Here is a 15,708-nt window from a genome sequence, read left to right on the forward strand (position 1 = left end):
TGATGCCTCCACGTAGCAGCATCGGGAGCTGCGGTCTAATGGGAAGTCCTGGGGTCACGCGGGCAGAGCCCTCGCACATGCACTTCTGATGCTCTCGCGAGACGGGCTTAGCTATCGCGAGGCTGGTGAGTTCTCGCGAGGCTGGGCGTTCCCAGGAGCGCGGGTTGGCCTCCCCTGTGCGCATGCCAACTGCCCCGCCACTGTCCGCCAGGAGTCGAAGCATCGCCGTGGGACCTCCAGTTCGGGAACTTTCTTGCCTCCGGAATAGTGAGCGGAGTAAACTTATGCTTTTTTTTTTTTTTCTTTTTTTTTTTAAACAACAAATTATCCTTTCTCGGGTGTTCTGTTAGAGCAACACGGAATAGACTCAGCAGCCTGTGTTTTTCAGCCTGGCATTTTAATTAGTTTTTGTATGTTTTTAAAAAATGGTTCTGCTGGACTGTAAATACCTCGAAGTCGGAGCGACGTGGTTTTCTTCCTTCTGTGGCCTCCCTGTTCTAGTACATTCGGGCCCCCCCCACAGGACACGGCGCATGTGCTCCGCGCCTGGTGAGCGTTTGTTGGCACCGAGCGGGGAGAGAGGGGCAGCGGGAGGGCAGCGCGCTACCCGTGTGTGAGTCCCTGGTTCTGGGCCTGGAGGAAGACTTTGGAAAGTCAGAACAGTGGGGAAGAACGCCAGGTTGGCGGGATGAGGAGCACAGAGCGGGGTGTTGGTTGGACCAAGTGTGGGGTCAGGGAGCAGCCCAGCCAGGCCGCAACCGCGCTGCCGTTCTGGAGAATTCGGGTAGTGGGGCGCACAGAGGGGCTGCAGCTGGGGTGCCTGTCAGATGAACAGCGTTTCTTATTTAATGTCGGGGACACTCTCTTTTTTACTGGTCCCTTAGCACTTTTTGGCCATTCTTGGTGGTGTTGAAGGGTGGGGGGCTGTTAATATGATTTCATTGTTCCTTTCTTTGACGTGTATAAGTTTTATTTCTTATTCTGATCTGAAATCGGTTTGTTTTCAGGAAAGATGTTGAACGCATTTTGAAAAACTTTGAAAATTAGATTGAGAAGATAAAGTTTTTGTTTTGTGGGAAGGCGCCTGGATGACTTTAGAGAGATGCCATAGACGAATAATTTGAATTTTTTAAAAACAGGTATCTAGCTTGGGGCAACAACTTGAGCTTGAGAAAGCAGGAAAAGATAGCAGGGGTGGGGAAAGAAATGTTTGTTGACAGCACTTGTGAAACAGCTAGGAAGAGAGAGCAAATACATATTTGAAGTGAAGAATTGAGCTCAAGAAAAGTCAGAATAGAGATTTAGCAGACAAAGGTGGCAGTTAGAAGTGGGTGACATGTAGGTCAGTGGGGTCCTTCACCGGTTGTGATGATTGGCGTTCAGGGCTCCATAACCACCAGACATTAAAGGCAATATTTTCTGTGCATTTCCGTTTGGCATGCTGCGACGGAATGCGTCCGTAACTTTGGTCAGGTTTTTAGAGATATTCCAAGATGAAGAAATCAGTGACATAGAATGGGAAGAGAAGAACAAGAAAGTCAGAACTTGGAGTTGGGGGAGCAGATTAACATTTAAGGAGTAAGCAAAGAGGAGCCACGGGAAGAGGCCAAAGAGATAAGGAGGACAAATATCTACTCCAAAAGTCGGGAGGACATGTGAGGAAGGCAACAGAGAATGCAGGCGGCAGGGCTAAATGATATCTTGAGGTCGGGTAGGATTAAAAGAACACATTAGGTTGACCCTTAGCAAGTTGTCGGTGATAAGTAGAGAAAGAGAATCAGGGAGCAAGGACAGCTAGTCTAGCTGCTTCTTTCTGGGAGGTTAACATTGCACAAGAGTGAATGTTTACCGAGTTCCTAAGAAGGGCTGGACACTGTTGTTCATTGTAGACATAAATGTGAGCAAAGGTGACATAGGCTTTGCTCTCATGCATCTTAGGGTCTCATAGGAGAGATAGGCACTAAACGAATAATGACACAAAGTAAGTTTATCATTGTAAACTGGGTCAGTGCTTCGAAGGGAAGAAACATGGTGCCCAGCGCTGAAACATAACGTAATCTGGGGGACGAAGAAGGATCCTCAAGGATGTGACATTTGCACTCAGACATGAAGCACAAATAGGAGTGACACAGTTGGGAGTGGGGCAGAGAGACTTCCAGGCACTGAGGAAGTAAGTGCAGAGCCTTGAGGATGTGGACAGAGCAAAGGGTAGTGACAGGAGTTCATGCTGCATCTTTTCAATCATAAGGATTTGAGTCAAAGCACAGTTAGAAAACTAGTAATATGTAGACAGTAGAACACAATCAGTTTTTCATTTTGAAATAAAGTAGAAGAGACCAGGTGAGAGGCCAGGCTTGGACGCTCGCCACAAAGACGAAGAAAAGCAGATGGATTTAAGGCTGACATAGCAGCTAAAATTAGCACCAAAGCAAAGGAGAGAGAGCACACAATAATTTAGAGAGGTCGGTTAAAAGGTAAAATTTTTTCCTCAGATGCTGAATACTTGAGCTTATTTTGTAGGCCAAGGGAAAAAGCAGTGGAGAGAGAGCTTGAGGAAATAAAAATTAGTAGGAAAGTGGAAACTCTGATCCTGTAAGGTGAGAAGAGAGAGCCAGTGAACATACAGATACCTTTATGGGTAGAAAGGAGGGGATTTGAGGTTTAGAGCCTTGATCCACAAAAGGGGGCTCACATATGTTCTTGGAATGAGGCTGTGGCCCCCTAAGTAATAGGGTAGCCCCAGGTTTTAGAGGAAGAGGAAGAAGCTGGGAGATGGTTCATAGAAGGGCCATAGTCACCATTTAGAACATGGGAGCGGATGAAATATATTTGTGTATGTTTTGTATGTAAATTATTTGTGAGTATGCACAGACACTGCCCACTCCTCAGGGTACCTTGCAAGGTCCATATTTCAATTTTATAGTCAGAGACAGAGTCAGGGAGTTTTAAATTTCCAAATGTCAAAGCAGACAGCTTGAGCACTATTAAGTCATCTTCTTTTTCCTGAATTTGTGAAGTAGTTTGCTCCACTGTTGGGATCAGTGGTTATGGTGGGGAGAGAAAGAAAACACATCTGCTCAGAGGCTCGCTTTATTACTTAGGAAACCTGATAACTTTCTTATAGACTAGTTACCTACACAAGTCTGTATTTCAGATGGCATCTTAACTTGCATTTCTTACTAACATTTTAGTCCAGCCATGGGAATACCAATAAAACCTATCACTCTTTAAAAATAGACACAAATTGTTTTTAACTTTAAGAAAGACACAGTGAGAAATGGTGTGTCAGATCTATCAAACCAAGTGTGCTATTTAATGTCCTAATTCAGAAAAAGAATTAGAGTGAATTGACCTTTTAAATAATTATTTGAAGGTATTAATGTTCTCCTTCCTGCTTTAAAATATAGTTATGGGATATCTGTTGGATGGAGTGAGCTCTGAAACTTTGTTTTTAACAGATTCTTTTGTAGAATTCCTGAGTGAATTTTTATACTTGCGATGTTTAGGCTGCACAAGTACAGCTTCGTCACGCAATCACTTTTCTCGGTAAGATGTGTATTCTTTGAAGATCAGAAGGAGGACTGTGGTAGGAAAGTGCCATGTTGAACTATAAATGGATAGTATAGCACTGGCTTGAGCAGTGGCCCTATTTAGCAATTTTGAGATAAATGCAGCTGGAATAATTTTCAGTTCAACCCTTGGCAAACTTTCAGTGTGTACAAAAAAAAAAAAAAAAAAAAAAGGCTGTGGAGGAGTCTCAAGTACTCAGTAGTCATCGCCTTATCTGTAGGACTGCCAGTAAACAACAGGTCTGCTCTGTGTCCTGTTGAGGGTGAGGGAGCGCTCTGGGAAGGAATTAGTACTGTTAAGTGAGTTAATACATCTAGTTGCGGAGCACAGGGCCTGACACATTGTAAGTGTTCAATGAATATTGGCTGTTGTTTTCAAAAATCAGTGTTATTCAGAATTATTAACTTCCTACGATTCAATTAGAAACACTAAGCATTCCTTTCACATAGAGAATAATGCGCAAGATTCTGACACATGCCTGAAAAGGACTTAGAGAAACTATTACTAAGGCAGTATTTGAAAGTGTTGTGATTATGGACCAGATTTCCTTCTTGACACACATCGTCTATCAGATCTAGACTGAGATATCCAAGTTTTATACTCCACAAGTTAAAAGAAGGACATTCATCACTGTGAAAGTATTTTTTAATTCTCCTCCAGCTTCAAAACTGATTTCTGAAAAACTGATTTTTGAACAGAGTTTTCAAGCACTCAGTTCACTTGGAGAACCAGATAAGTTTAGCAGCCGATCAAGCCTCCACCTTCTGGGTCTGATTCCTTTCCGAGTTCCCATGAGGACTAGGTTTTGGAATTTTCCCTAAATGTATATCCTCCTAGGGCTGAATTGGACCTTTGGCGTTTCCTGTTCTATACTGGGAACCAGAAGCTTTCTGAATTATCTCATAGGATGTTTCCTGATCTGTGAATCTTTAGAGCAAGATCATGTTTTTCCCTTCCTCATCTTCTGAATCTCAGTCTCCAAGGAACATGTGTGTATTTCATTACAACCCCACGGTTTCCCGCATTCAGTGATAAATATGTGGGTTACAGTGTGTACATTCATACAGAACACCAAAGGTTACCAGTACAGATTTATTGCTTGTTACATCATTTTACTGTGGGGCTGATTCATTAGATCGGTTTATTCAGCAATTAAATAATATTAAATAAGGCAACTGTACCAACTTACACCAGCCCTAGCTTAGCTGACTCTACCACCTCCTCCCTTTTCTAATCAGTGGCTTGATAAGGTCCATCTGTACTCACAGGGACAGGCCTTGACAGGGGGATGTAGTATGAGCTTCTTAAATCGGGCCACTACTAAGAGACATCTAGTATCAAGTGTATTCTATCAGTATGAGTATTCATGAACCTAAAAGTAGATTGATCCTCTTTTGTTAAATACTCCATTTTTACTTTTAAAGTTTTGTGTGCTCTTCTCTTGGCTATTGTCAGCTTGATCCTTTGTTGTTTAGATTATCGTTCTGATTCCTAACTCCAGAGTGTGGTTTTCCTTCCGTGTTATGTGGATCAGCAAAAGTAATTTTATTCCACTTTACTCATGTCAAATTGCTTGATTACGTAGCTCTTTATGTTCAATTAGGAATAAATTAGTTACCACCAGAATCAAAATTAAATGTAGTTTATTAATTGGGTGTTTTCCACATTTTACTTCAAAAATTTTAAGTATGCAGAAAAGTGCAAAGAACTGTACTGTGAATACTCATTTGTCCTACATTTAAATTACACAATTAGCATTTTAATACGTTTATTTATCACATAGTCCATCTATCCATCCATCAATCTGTTTTTTTTTTTTTTTAGCTTTTTATTTTGAAATAATTTTAGACTTAGAGAAAATTTGCAGAATGGTAGAGTTCCCAAATACCTTTCATCCTGCTTCCCCTCATTTTAGTGTCTTACAAAAACAAAATACAGTGAACAAAATAAGAAAACTAACATGAAGACAACACTTTTAACTAATGCAAAGCTCTCATTTGAATTTCATTGTCTTCCCCACTAATGTCCTTTTTCTGGTGCGAATCCAGTCCAGAATCCCACACTGCATCTCAATGTCCTGTCTCCTGAGCTCCTCTAATCTACGATAGTTCTCGGTCTTTGTCTTCCATGACCTTGACTCTTTTGAAGTGTACTGGCCATTTCACTTGTTGAACACCCCTCCAAGTATTCTCTTGATGTGATTGAGGTTCTGCATATTTTATAAGAATGCCACAGAAGTGCGATTATAGCTTCCTCAGAGAAGGCAGCACGTGCTGGGGGAGGGGCACGGTAACGTCACTCATTGCCACTGATACTGTCTTTAATCACTTGGTTTAGGGGTTCTCTGCCAGGTTTCTTCACCATAAATTCACTGTTTTTCCCTTTGTAAATAATAAACATTTTGGAGGAGATACTTTGAGACTATGTAAATATTTTGCTTCTCTGTAAACTCTCTTCAATGAATTTTAGCATTCGTTGGAAAGTCTTGCCTGTATTTATTCCTGTGAGTCTCTAGTGTCAATTTTTTGTCTCTCATTCTTTCCACATTTATTAGCTGAAATTCTACTGTAAGGAAGAGGTGCCTCTTTTTCTCCATTTATTTTTTACTCAATTATTTATATCTGGATGGGCCCATTTATATTTTATTCTTTGGGATCTAATCTGGTATTATCATTATTTATTTTGTTGTTCAGATGGTCTCTGTTTCATCATTGGAAGCTCCTTCACATCAGCTCCTGAGTCCTTCTGACATCCTCCTTCATTCTTTGAGCACTTCCTTATCTTCTGGCACCACAAGATGTTGCAGGCTCATTCTGCATTCCTATGTTCTCTAAGGAGCCCTGGGTTCTTTTTTGGAAAATGGCGTTTAGAAACCAAGATCTGGTTGCTGGACGTGCTCGTTGCTACGCGGATGTCATTGCTTTTTAGGCTACCTGAGCAGATAGAGCTAGGAAATATATTTAAATTTAATAATGCCTAAAATACACACTTCTATATTTATCCATCAGAGTGTGTGTGTATATAAGTCATGAGTTGATACCGATCCCTTTGAGTCCTGTTCCACACCACAGGGTTCATTCCAGCCTCTACTTTCCTCATTAGTAACTTCTGTCTCCGGCAGTGAAGGACATGGCTCTCATTATCAACAATATATCTATTTGTCCAATCCCAGTATACACATAAAGTAGTTTCAGGATTTCTCACCCTCCTGAGACACAAATTTACTAATTAGCCTATAATATTTGTATACCATTCTTTTTGTCTGTAGCATTATGGAATACAGCCGAACTCTCTTCAGTGTGGTCACCTCATTCACTTGCGATACAGTTAGGTTCATTTGTTACGGTTTGTGTTTCCTTTTGGCTTTCATCCACATCTTGATTGATTTTAAATATATTTACTTTTTGGGGGGGGGGCTAGGAGGAGTGGTGTGTGGAACATGATCACGATTCTAAAGTCAGAGCTACACAGAAGGTATATTCTGAGAAGTGCTGCCCCTCATCCCTGTGCCCTCTTGCTCCCCCATCTTTCTGCCCACTGCCATCTACTTTTATCATAAGTGATTTCATTTGTTTCCAGTTTTTCCTTCCTACATTTCTTTTGCACAGATTAGCAGATCTGTGAAAAATTTCAAGCATCCCTTTCTTTCTTTCTTATATGAATCCATCTTGTTTTTCGATGCATTTCATAATAAGTTGCAGCTATCAGTACACTTTGCCCTTGAACTCTTCAGCATGCCTATCATTAACTAGAGTTCAATATTTGTGTATGGTTATTTTTTCCTTTTTGTTTATTCTGAGGCAAAATTCACATGCAGTAAAGTGTATTAATCTTAAGTAAACCATCAGATGGGTTTTGACAAATGTATACACTTGTGTAATACAAAGCCCTTAACAAAAGACACAACATTACTGTAACTTCATAAAGTTCTCTCACATCCTTGCCCAGTCTATCCATGCTGCAGCTCCCAAGACAACCGGTGTTCTAACTTTTTTCTATCGCAGGCTAGTTTTGCCTGTCTAGAACTTCATATAAATGGAATCATACAGTATATACTCTTTTGAGTAAAGCCTCATTCACTCAGCATATTTTTGAAACACATCCATGTTGTGTTGTGTATCAAGAGTTCATCCCTCTTACTGCTGTACAGCATTGCGTTGTAAGAATATACCACAGTTGATTATTATCAATTTTTGTAATGCAGGGATGAAAAGTGAACGTTTTCAATGTATGTGCAGTTAGTCTTTTTTTACCTGATGCTTCAGATTCTTCTGGTGTTACAATGAACATGCTACATGTATTTTAAATTATTTTAAGTAATTCAGCTTTAAACATATTGCCTTTTGCATATATGTATAGTGCTTTTCTTTCAAAAAAAAAAAAAAAAAAGGGCCAACCCCGTGGCGCACTCGGGAGAGTGTGGCGCTGGGAGTTGGAGCAGTGCTCCCGCTGCGGGTTCGGATCCTATATAGGGATGGCCGGTGCGCTCACTCGCTGAGCGCGGTGCGGCCGGTCACATAAAAAGACAAAAAAAAAAAAAAAAAAAGGCCAGTGTTACATTATTAGACTTTGCATAGACAGAAAAGTGGCCTTTAAGATAACTAAGCTTGAACAATTTATGCAACAAAAGCCCTCATTCAGTGACCATTTCTTGAGTATTTCTTGTATGCCCATTATTGTAATAGGTGTTTGGGAATACAGGCATGAAGGACAGAAGCCTGGCTAGTGGTTGTTTGGTGAATTCCAGATACATAGGATGAGATGACATCAGAGAGGGAATTTTCTGTGAAGAATCTCAGTCGTCATCAGGGGAGAGGTGCAGCGATATTCAAGACTGGCCATGGTGATGGTACAACTGGGCCACGGTCTTGTAGCTGTCGTGTGGGCTCGGGGTTGTGGAGAAAGTAGGCAGGAGCAGGGAATGAATGAGAACAAAACAGAACCTCACACGAGCCCAGAGCTCTGTGACCAAGTGGATCTTGATGTCAGGAAATGTTTCCGGTCCATTTGGTGCCACCTGAACCCTTGGAGGCAGCTGCTGAAATGCAGGTGAGAGTGGAGTCGGTGTGGAATGGCATCCGAGGACTGCGTGTCTACTTGTCGTCCCCATTCCCACTCTCTGTGGGACAGAGAGTGGCACACCAGCCAGCATCTGTGTAAAGTGGCAGGTTGCTTTGCCTCTTACACGTGCACAAGATAAGGCAAAGGGTGACTAACATGCTCAGCACACTGTGGAAGACACTCGAATGCTAAATTTAGCTGAATAGGTGTGTCCACTTTAAATCTCTTCCTCCCTCTCTTTTTAATCTTGTTGAGTAAGCCATAAGAAACTTTCTGGTATAATGCAGTAACTTCTAAACTTGGAAATGATAAGTACTTTTTTTTTTAATAAAAAATATGAACTGGAATGGAAATGATTTTCTTCCAAAACACTTTACAGAAACATATTATCTTGCGGAATCTCATTTTGAATGAATCAGAGTACAGTAAATCTCAAAATATCCACTAAATTGCCTGCTGTGGTTACTAAACAGGAAAATGACTTCAGCAGTATGGTCTTTTACTCTAGATCCACATCAGGCAGCTTTTTGTGCTGTTCTGAAAACATCTTAATTCTTCCCCAAGTACCATGTTTCTTGGAATTATCCACCGGAAATTAATAGTATTCTGAATTTTAAAGTAATTCAAACCACAAGTGACTTTGTAATAGCTCTTAGCAGTAGTATAAAAAGCAATTGAGCACAGTTTATCATAGCATTAGTCACTATTGCACATAGTATCCTCTTCCCAACCCAAAGATGGGTATTTTTATTCCTCTGTGTTCACTAGGCTGCTGTACTGGGTCGTGACAACAAGTAAGATGAGTAAAATATGTTGGGTAGTATCAAAGGCTAGGGAAAAAAATTAGGTAAAAACAGGATCTTGACCATGCTGGGGTGGAGGCAGGGAGGAGATTGAAATAATAAATGGGGTGGTCAAGGAAGATGCCACTGAGAAGATGATATTTGAGTTAATACCTCAGTAGTACATAAGTCATGAATATCCGAGGAAGAAAATTCTAGGCAAAGGGAAGAGAGAATGTGTGCAAAGGCCCTGAGGGAGCGTGTGCCTGAGGAACACAAGAGCAGCTGGAATGTAGTGAGCAAGGGGGAGATCAGGAGGTATCAAGAATAGAGAGGGAGCAGGGGCCACATCACAGAAAACCTCACAGTAATGATTTTGTAGCTTTTATTCTGAGTGACAGGGGAAGCCACTGGAGGGTTTTGAGCTGAGAAGTGACGTGATCTGATTTGTGTCTTAGCACCCAAAGGAGAGAGCAGTGGAGAGGCTGTCTTGGGCCAGAGACTGCAGCATAGAACTTCTTTTTAAGAAGGGAGAGGCCATTCCCAATGTTTAGAGACAGGTCAGTTCTCCCTAGACAGGAAAAATAAGAATGCATGGCAGTTGTTCAGGTGACAGAGCAGCAGTTAGGGATTAGATGTGGGATATTGTTCTTAGAATAGCATTTTCTTATGCCCTGCTGCTGGTTTCTTGCTTGTATCCTTTAGAGCACACCATTGGAAAGATAAGGGGGTGTGGCTTTCTGAGTCTAGTGCAGACTTAAAAGACCTCATTTCAAGTTTTAGGCTGATTTTGACATTGTAACATCCTAGGGCTGGTTACATAATCTTCCTGAGCTTTAGTTTGCTCAGTGGAGAGAATAATTGTTCATTAAATTATGGAATTATTTGGTCAATTAATAACATGGTAATAACCTGATGTCCATAAAGTACTCTGAGTGTCTTTGAAACAGGCATGACATAGAACTACGGTAGTGACAGCATTAGTATTGCTGTTATAAGAAACACATGGCATTTTAGCACCAAAAAAGGTTCACAGACAGGAAAAACTGTGGGCGATCAGAGAAGACTGTAGTGAAGTTGGAAAGAGATGAGTGGTGAGAATGACATCTAATTTCAGAACATTTTGATGGATGTGAACAGGGATTTGTAATGCTCCTTGTGAAAGGATGGATGCCTTAGCAGAGAGCGGAGGAAAGTGTGTTAAAACCAGTCACTTGCTGTACCCCGAATCTGGTACTTAGTTCATGTGCACCTTTCCACCTTTTTTCCTTTCCTTTTTTTGTCTTGCCTTTGTCAGACTATCTTATTAATACTCAGTTACTGTAGCTGACTCAAAAACCTCATATTTTTGAGCGTGTTCCTAAGGCTACCAAGCTTGAACTCTAACATATGTGCCACGTGTAATTGTAGGCGTACTGAAATATGTGATATTTATTTTCCTTATTACACATTAATTTGTCAGATGAAACCAAGAAGTCTCATATAACGTGGCACAACTTTGGATGACTAGCAAGGTGAACAATGGAGGGTCTTTTTGAAAGGCACAGGATGATTGGTGAGGGTTGACCGTACTTCGTTGACTAAGGGGAGGGTACTGAGAGTCATCTATCAGTTGGGGTCAAGATGTCTGTTGCTCCGATATAAGAAAACTGCTTTGTTTATTCATTCAACAAACAGATGGTTTTTTGATAATACACTGTGTTGGGTGCTGCAGGATATAAAAAGATGAGTAAGGCATGGTCCCTATGCCAGTGAGCTTATAATCTAACAGGGAAATAACTGTAAAATCAGGCAGTTCGTGACATGTGTCATGAACAGTAAGGAAAGTGTTGCAGAGGTCAGAGGGTGGGGGGGATCTCTTCCAGCTGGGAGGATCAGAGATGCTTCGTGAAGAAGCTCACATGTGAGCAGGGCCAGCAGTGTATTCAAGTCGAGGGAATAAAAAGGCCAAGTGATGGTTGCTAAGGCTTCACAGAGGGGCCACAGCTGTGCTGGACCTTGGAGGTCGGGTGGGACTTCCTTAGGCTCAGCAGAGATAAGAGGAGGACATTATGGGTCAAGCCAGCCTTGAAACCGGCATGGGTATGTTACAGAGGGGGCCACCAGGTAGGCTGGAGCAAGAGTGTTGCAGGAGAGAATTCAGAAGTAGAATTTGGGCGGATTTTGTGTTTCAGTGTTAGGCATTGGGGTTTGCAAGAGGTGGAAGAGTACTAAAGATTTCTGAGCTGAGCCATGATGACTGCAAAGGGCATTTATTTTAGGGACATAAACCTGCAGTGGCGTATTGGATAAACAAAAGGATGAACAAAACCAGAAACGAGGAGGCTATTGATGTGGTACGAGTTAGAGGTGAAGAGCTAGGATCAATGGGAATATAACAGGAGAGTAAGGCGAGTGGGACATTTTAAAGAAGAACATGAACATGACTTGGGGACTATGCACTGTGAAAAGCCATCCAAATATCAGGGATTATCAAAGGAAAGGAAGAGGCAAAGATTTCTCAAAAGGGTTGAGTTGGCATGAGGCTGGAAAATGGAGACCTGGAACAGGAAAGCTCAGATGAGATCTCAGTCTGGAGAATCATTATCAACTCTGACCACCAGATCAGCTGGTCCCTACTGTCATCTGGGTACATCGATCCCTTGAGGTGTGTGGTTGATAAGTGGAGGTGTAGTGTTGCTTAGAGCCATCTAATCTCAATGGACATGGTCAGATGTCTGGCTCCTGGTGGTTAGGTTTGTTTCCCCTGGTTGTCCATGTCAGCATGGAAATGAACGTTTGTGCAGCTTTGGTAGAGAATAAAGGTCATGTATGTACGTGCTCGTTTCTGAATGAGCTGTAATTATATTCGCAGCTCAGGACTCTGACTCACCCCTGCCCTTATTAACTCCACCCAGTGATCTGTCTCTTGCATTCAAATATGAAGTCACTTCATCTTCACTTTTCAAATCTTGGCAGAGCTTTAATGATCATTTTTTTTTGGAAGGAATCCAAAATTTTGGATACCAACCTCTCAGAAGAGCCATCAGGGACTCCTAGGGAGACATGTCCATTCCCATATGTTCACTGGTTCTGTGTTTCTCTCTCAGACTGGTGAGCTTGTCCACATCATCAGCGCGGCTGAGCGGGAGGGCAGAGAGGTAGCACATATATTTGACACATTAAACTTTACCCAGAGATCAAAGTGTATAGGCGATTTTGGTTTCTTAATCTGAGTTGATTTAAATGCTTGGCGAGAGGGGAGGAGTAAAAAAAATAGGAACTTAACATGCTGCCTTTAGCTCTGAGAACAGCAGTTCACAGGAAAAGGCTGTAAGTCACAAGAGGCGGAGCACTTATCCTGTGGTCAGCACAAGTAACGTTTTCCATGAGGGAACAAGCCAAATCTGAAAAGGCAGGAAAACACTGAAATCCCTGAAAATTCTTTGTTGTAAACACTGTCTCAGCAAGTATTTGTTGAGTATTTACTGTGGTTAGGAGATTGTTTTAAGCGCAAAGACAGTTTCTGCTCTTCAGGATTTACAAATAATGGTTTCTAAGCTAATTGAAAGGATTTGCAGGTGAGTATTTATAATCATTTGTTGTTGTGGGATGCAGTCTTCACAAATAATCTTTGAAACTAATGTCCTTGGTAATAACGCTGAAGTATTCTTTTCCTCTAATTATGATTTAATAAATACTCTTAATGATCAAATACTAGAGACATAAAATAATGATTTCCAGTAGCTTTAAGATTCACATTGGCTAAAAATTCATGGAGTTCCAACCTGCTTTCACATACCTTACCTTATGCAGTGACCACAACAACCCTGTGAGGTAGTTTTATGGCTCCCATTTTACAGATGAGGAAACTGAGGCTCAGCGACACTGAATAACTTCCTAAGCCTCATACCAGTAAGTGGAAGAAGATGGATTGAAACTCCAGGTCTTCTGGTTGTAAATTCTCTGCTCTTCTACTCTACCAAAGCTGCCGCATGAGCAAAAAACACCTAAAACTGACCCATCTCTAGGCCTGTGGAGAAAAGCCTACCTATACCCTGAAGTCAAGGGAACTTAAAACTCTTGACAAATAGCCTTCAGAGCTGAGGGCTGTTTGGTTTCAGAATACCTTTTCTCCTGTCATTCACATTTGGGGCCTTAATGTTCAATAAGGCTATGACATGTAAATCCAGTGAGCAAATCATAGGAGATTTCAGGCCGAATTGTCAAATCCATAATGTTTATGTGGTCTAGATAAATTTTTATTGTTTATTTACATTTTGGTTTTCCACATACTGATAATAAACTCCCCTTATATAAACATGAAAACAGTTACTAACACTCCAGTACTATTTTCATCTGCCTTCACTATCTCCAAGCTTTCCAGATGTGTCTTCTTTGCTACTTCTATCCTTCTGTTCCTTGTTCCTGTACCTGGGCGTAAGTCTGAGGTTGCTCCAAAGTTAATGATTAAAAATCTTTGAGTAGACATTTTACACCATTTCTTGGGAACATTCTTGGGTCATCCATTAGTTTCTCATTCTTTTTTTAAAAGATGACCGGTAAGGGGATCTTAACCCTTGACTTGGTGTAGTCAGCACCATGCTCTCCCAAGTGAGCTAACCGGCCATCCATATATAGGGATCCGAACCCATGGCCTTGGTGTTATCAGCACCACACTCTCCAAAGTGAGCCACGGGCTGGCCCTTAATTTCTCATTCTTAAACAGCATAATACAGACTCTGATCTCTAGAGAACTCTATCTATTGTTAATGGTTTTTATATAATGAACTACCTTGCAGGTCTCTACTTTTGAATATCTCCAAACTCTCTCTATTGGAGGTCCTGCTCATCAAGGCCACATCATCCTTTATCAGGTTGTTATTCAGCCACAGAATCTTCTTTCAAGGATTCGGAAGTACACAGATTTTCACTAAAAGAAATTTCTGTATTTTTATCTAATGCCTGTTTCGAATACATTTATCTAAGCAAAAGTCTTTTTTTCATCCAGATTCTTATCCGTTCAAAAGAAATTTAGAGCCAAATCTAGCTATTAAACAAAAATTTGTAACAAATTGACCTATCTTAGTATCACCATAAGGTTATTTCAGAACATTGAATAAGAATAGGTTAATGAACAGCAGAGTAGAGTTTGTTGATTCCTAAAAGACAATCAAATTTTGTGAGATTTTAAGTTTTTCTTCAGTGATTCATAATCAGTTTTGCAGTTTGAAAGCAGTTTATGAGTCATTCAGTTTATGAATCTTGTCACTTCCTTGGGAAAGGCTTCCTTTCCTTATGGCTTTTATCTGAAAGCTGTCGTTTAACCTCATTATTTCTACTTCTTGAAGAAAGAGGATGTTGTGTATTGATTTCACTTTTATTATCAGGTAAGAAGGCCTGGCGACTAGTGGTATAAATTATACGAGGCATCCCTGTCTTGGGGTTTATAACACAGTAGAATGGACAGCTGTGTTGGAAAAGCCCTAATAAAAGTATTAGTCCTATTTTTCAAGTTCTACATATGAGAACTGTTTTCAGTTATCTTGTTCTGCTTCCCAATGCAGTAAACTCTAGCCACCTATAGGACTGCTGGGCAATATGACCTTTCACTAGGATGAAAGAGCTACTTTAACTGCTGTTCTTTAAAACAGAACAAAACAAAACACTGCTTAGCTATTCATGGAATAAGCTTGGTAGACTTACCTTGACAAGGCCTTTGAGAAGCGAAAATAGGCTTTCTTTCAGGTCCAGACAGATCATTTTACGGTGTTTTTGGATTCATTTTTTGATCAGGAAATTAGATCAACGTCCTTATAGGGAAAGGTTCATTTGGGTCACAGGTGGGGCTCTTTAGTTAAAGTGTCTACTTCTTACTCCATATTAGGCAACAGGAACTGCCTGAAAGGCATTTATTTTTCATTCTGTGTCATTCAACCATAAATGACTCAGTTCTGATATTATTTACCAAGCTCCTGCTGAACTCATAGGAGAGGCAGCTGTATGGCACTTGTAATGCCAATCTTAATATAGTCTCAGCAGGAGATGTAGTGAGTGAGTAGTAGTAAGAGGGGTCATTTTTCCTTAAGATCATATTAATTTAATAGCTGATTCATATCCCAAGGACATGACTAAGTCCTCAAAATGCTTCATTTCTAAAATAATGTAGGCTTAATCTAAGTAATTTTACTGTCACTTGATAAAGCTTATTAAAGTTTAAGGAAGATTTTAAAAGTCATGTGGGATTAGAGAAACTAATTTAGTAGCAGCAACAAACATTTAGTTTTTAACATTTGAACATTAATCTGGCATTCTG

The 15,708-nt window shown here is 40.7% G+C and overlaps 1 pseudogene; it reads left to right on the top strand.

The window, feature by feature from the left end:
* The first annotated feature begins 688 nt into the window (after positions 1-688).
* Positions 689-15,708, top strand: part of LOC134384053 (eukaryotic translation initiation factor 2 subunit 3-like) — a 71,665-nt pseudogene continuing 56,645 nt past the window's right edge.

The sequence above is a fragment of the Cynocephalus volans genome, chromosome 8, assembly GCF_027409185.1.
Source record: "Cynocephalus volans isolate mCynVol1 chromosome 8, mCynVol1.pri, whole genome shotgun sequence".
Classification (NCBI taxonomy): domain Eukaryota; kingdom Metazoa; phylum Chordata; class Mammalia; order Dermoptera; family Cynocephalidae; genus Cynocephalus; species Cynocephalus volans.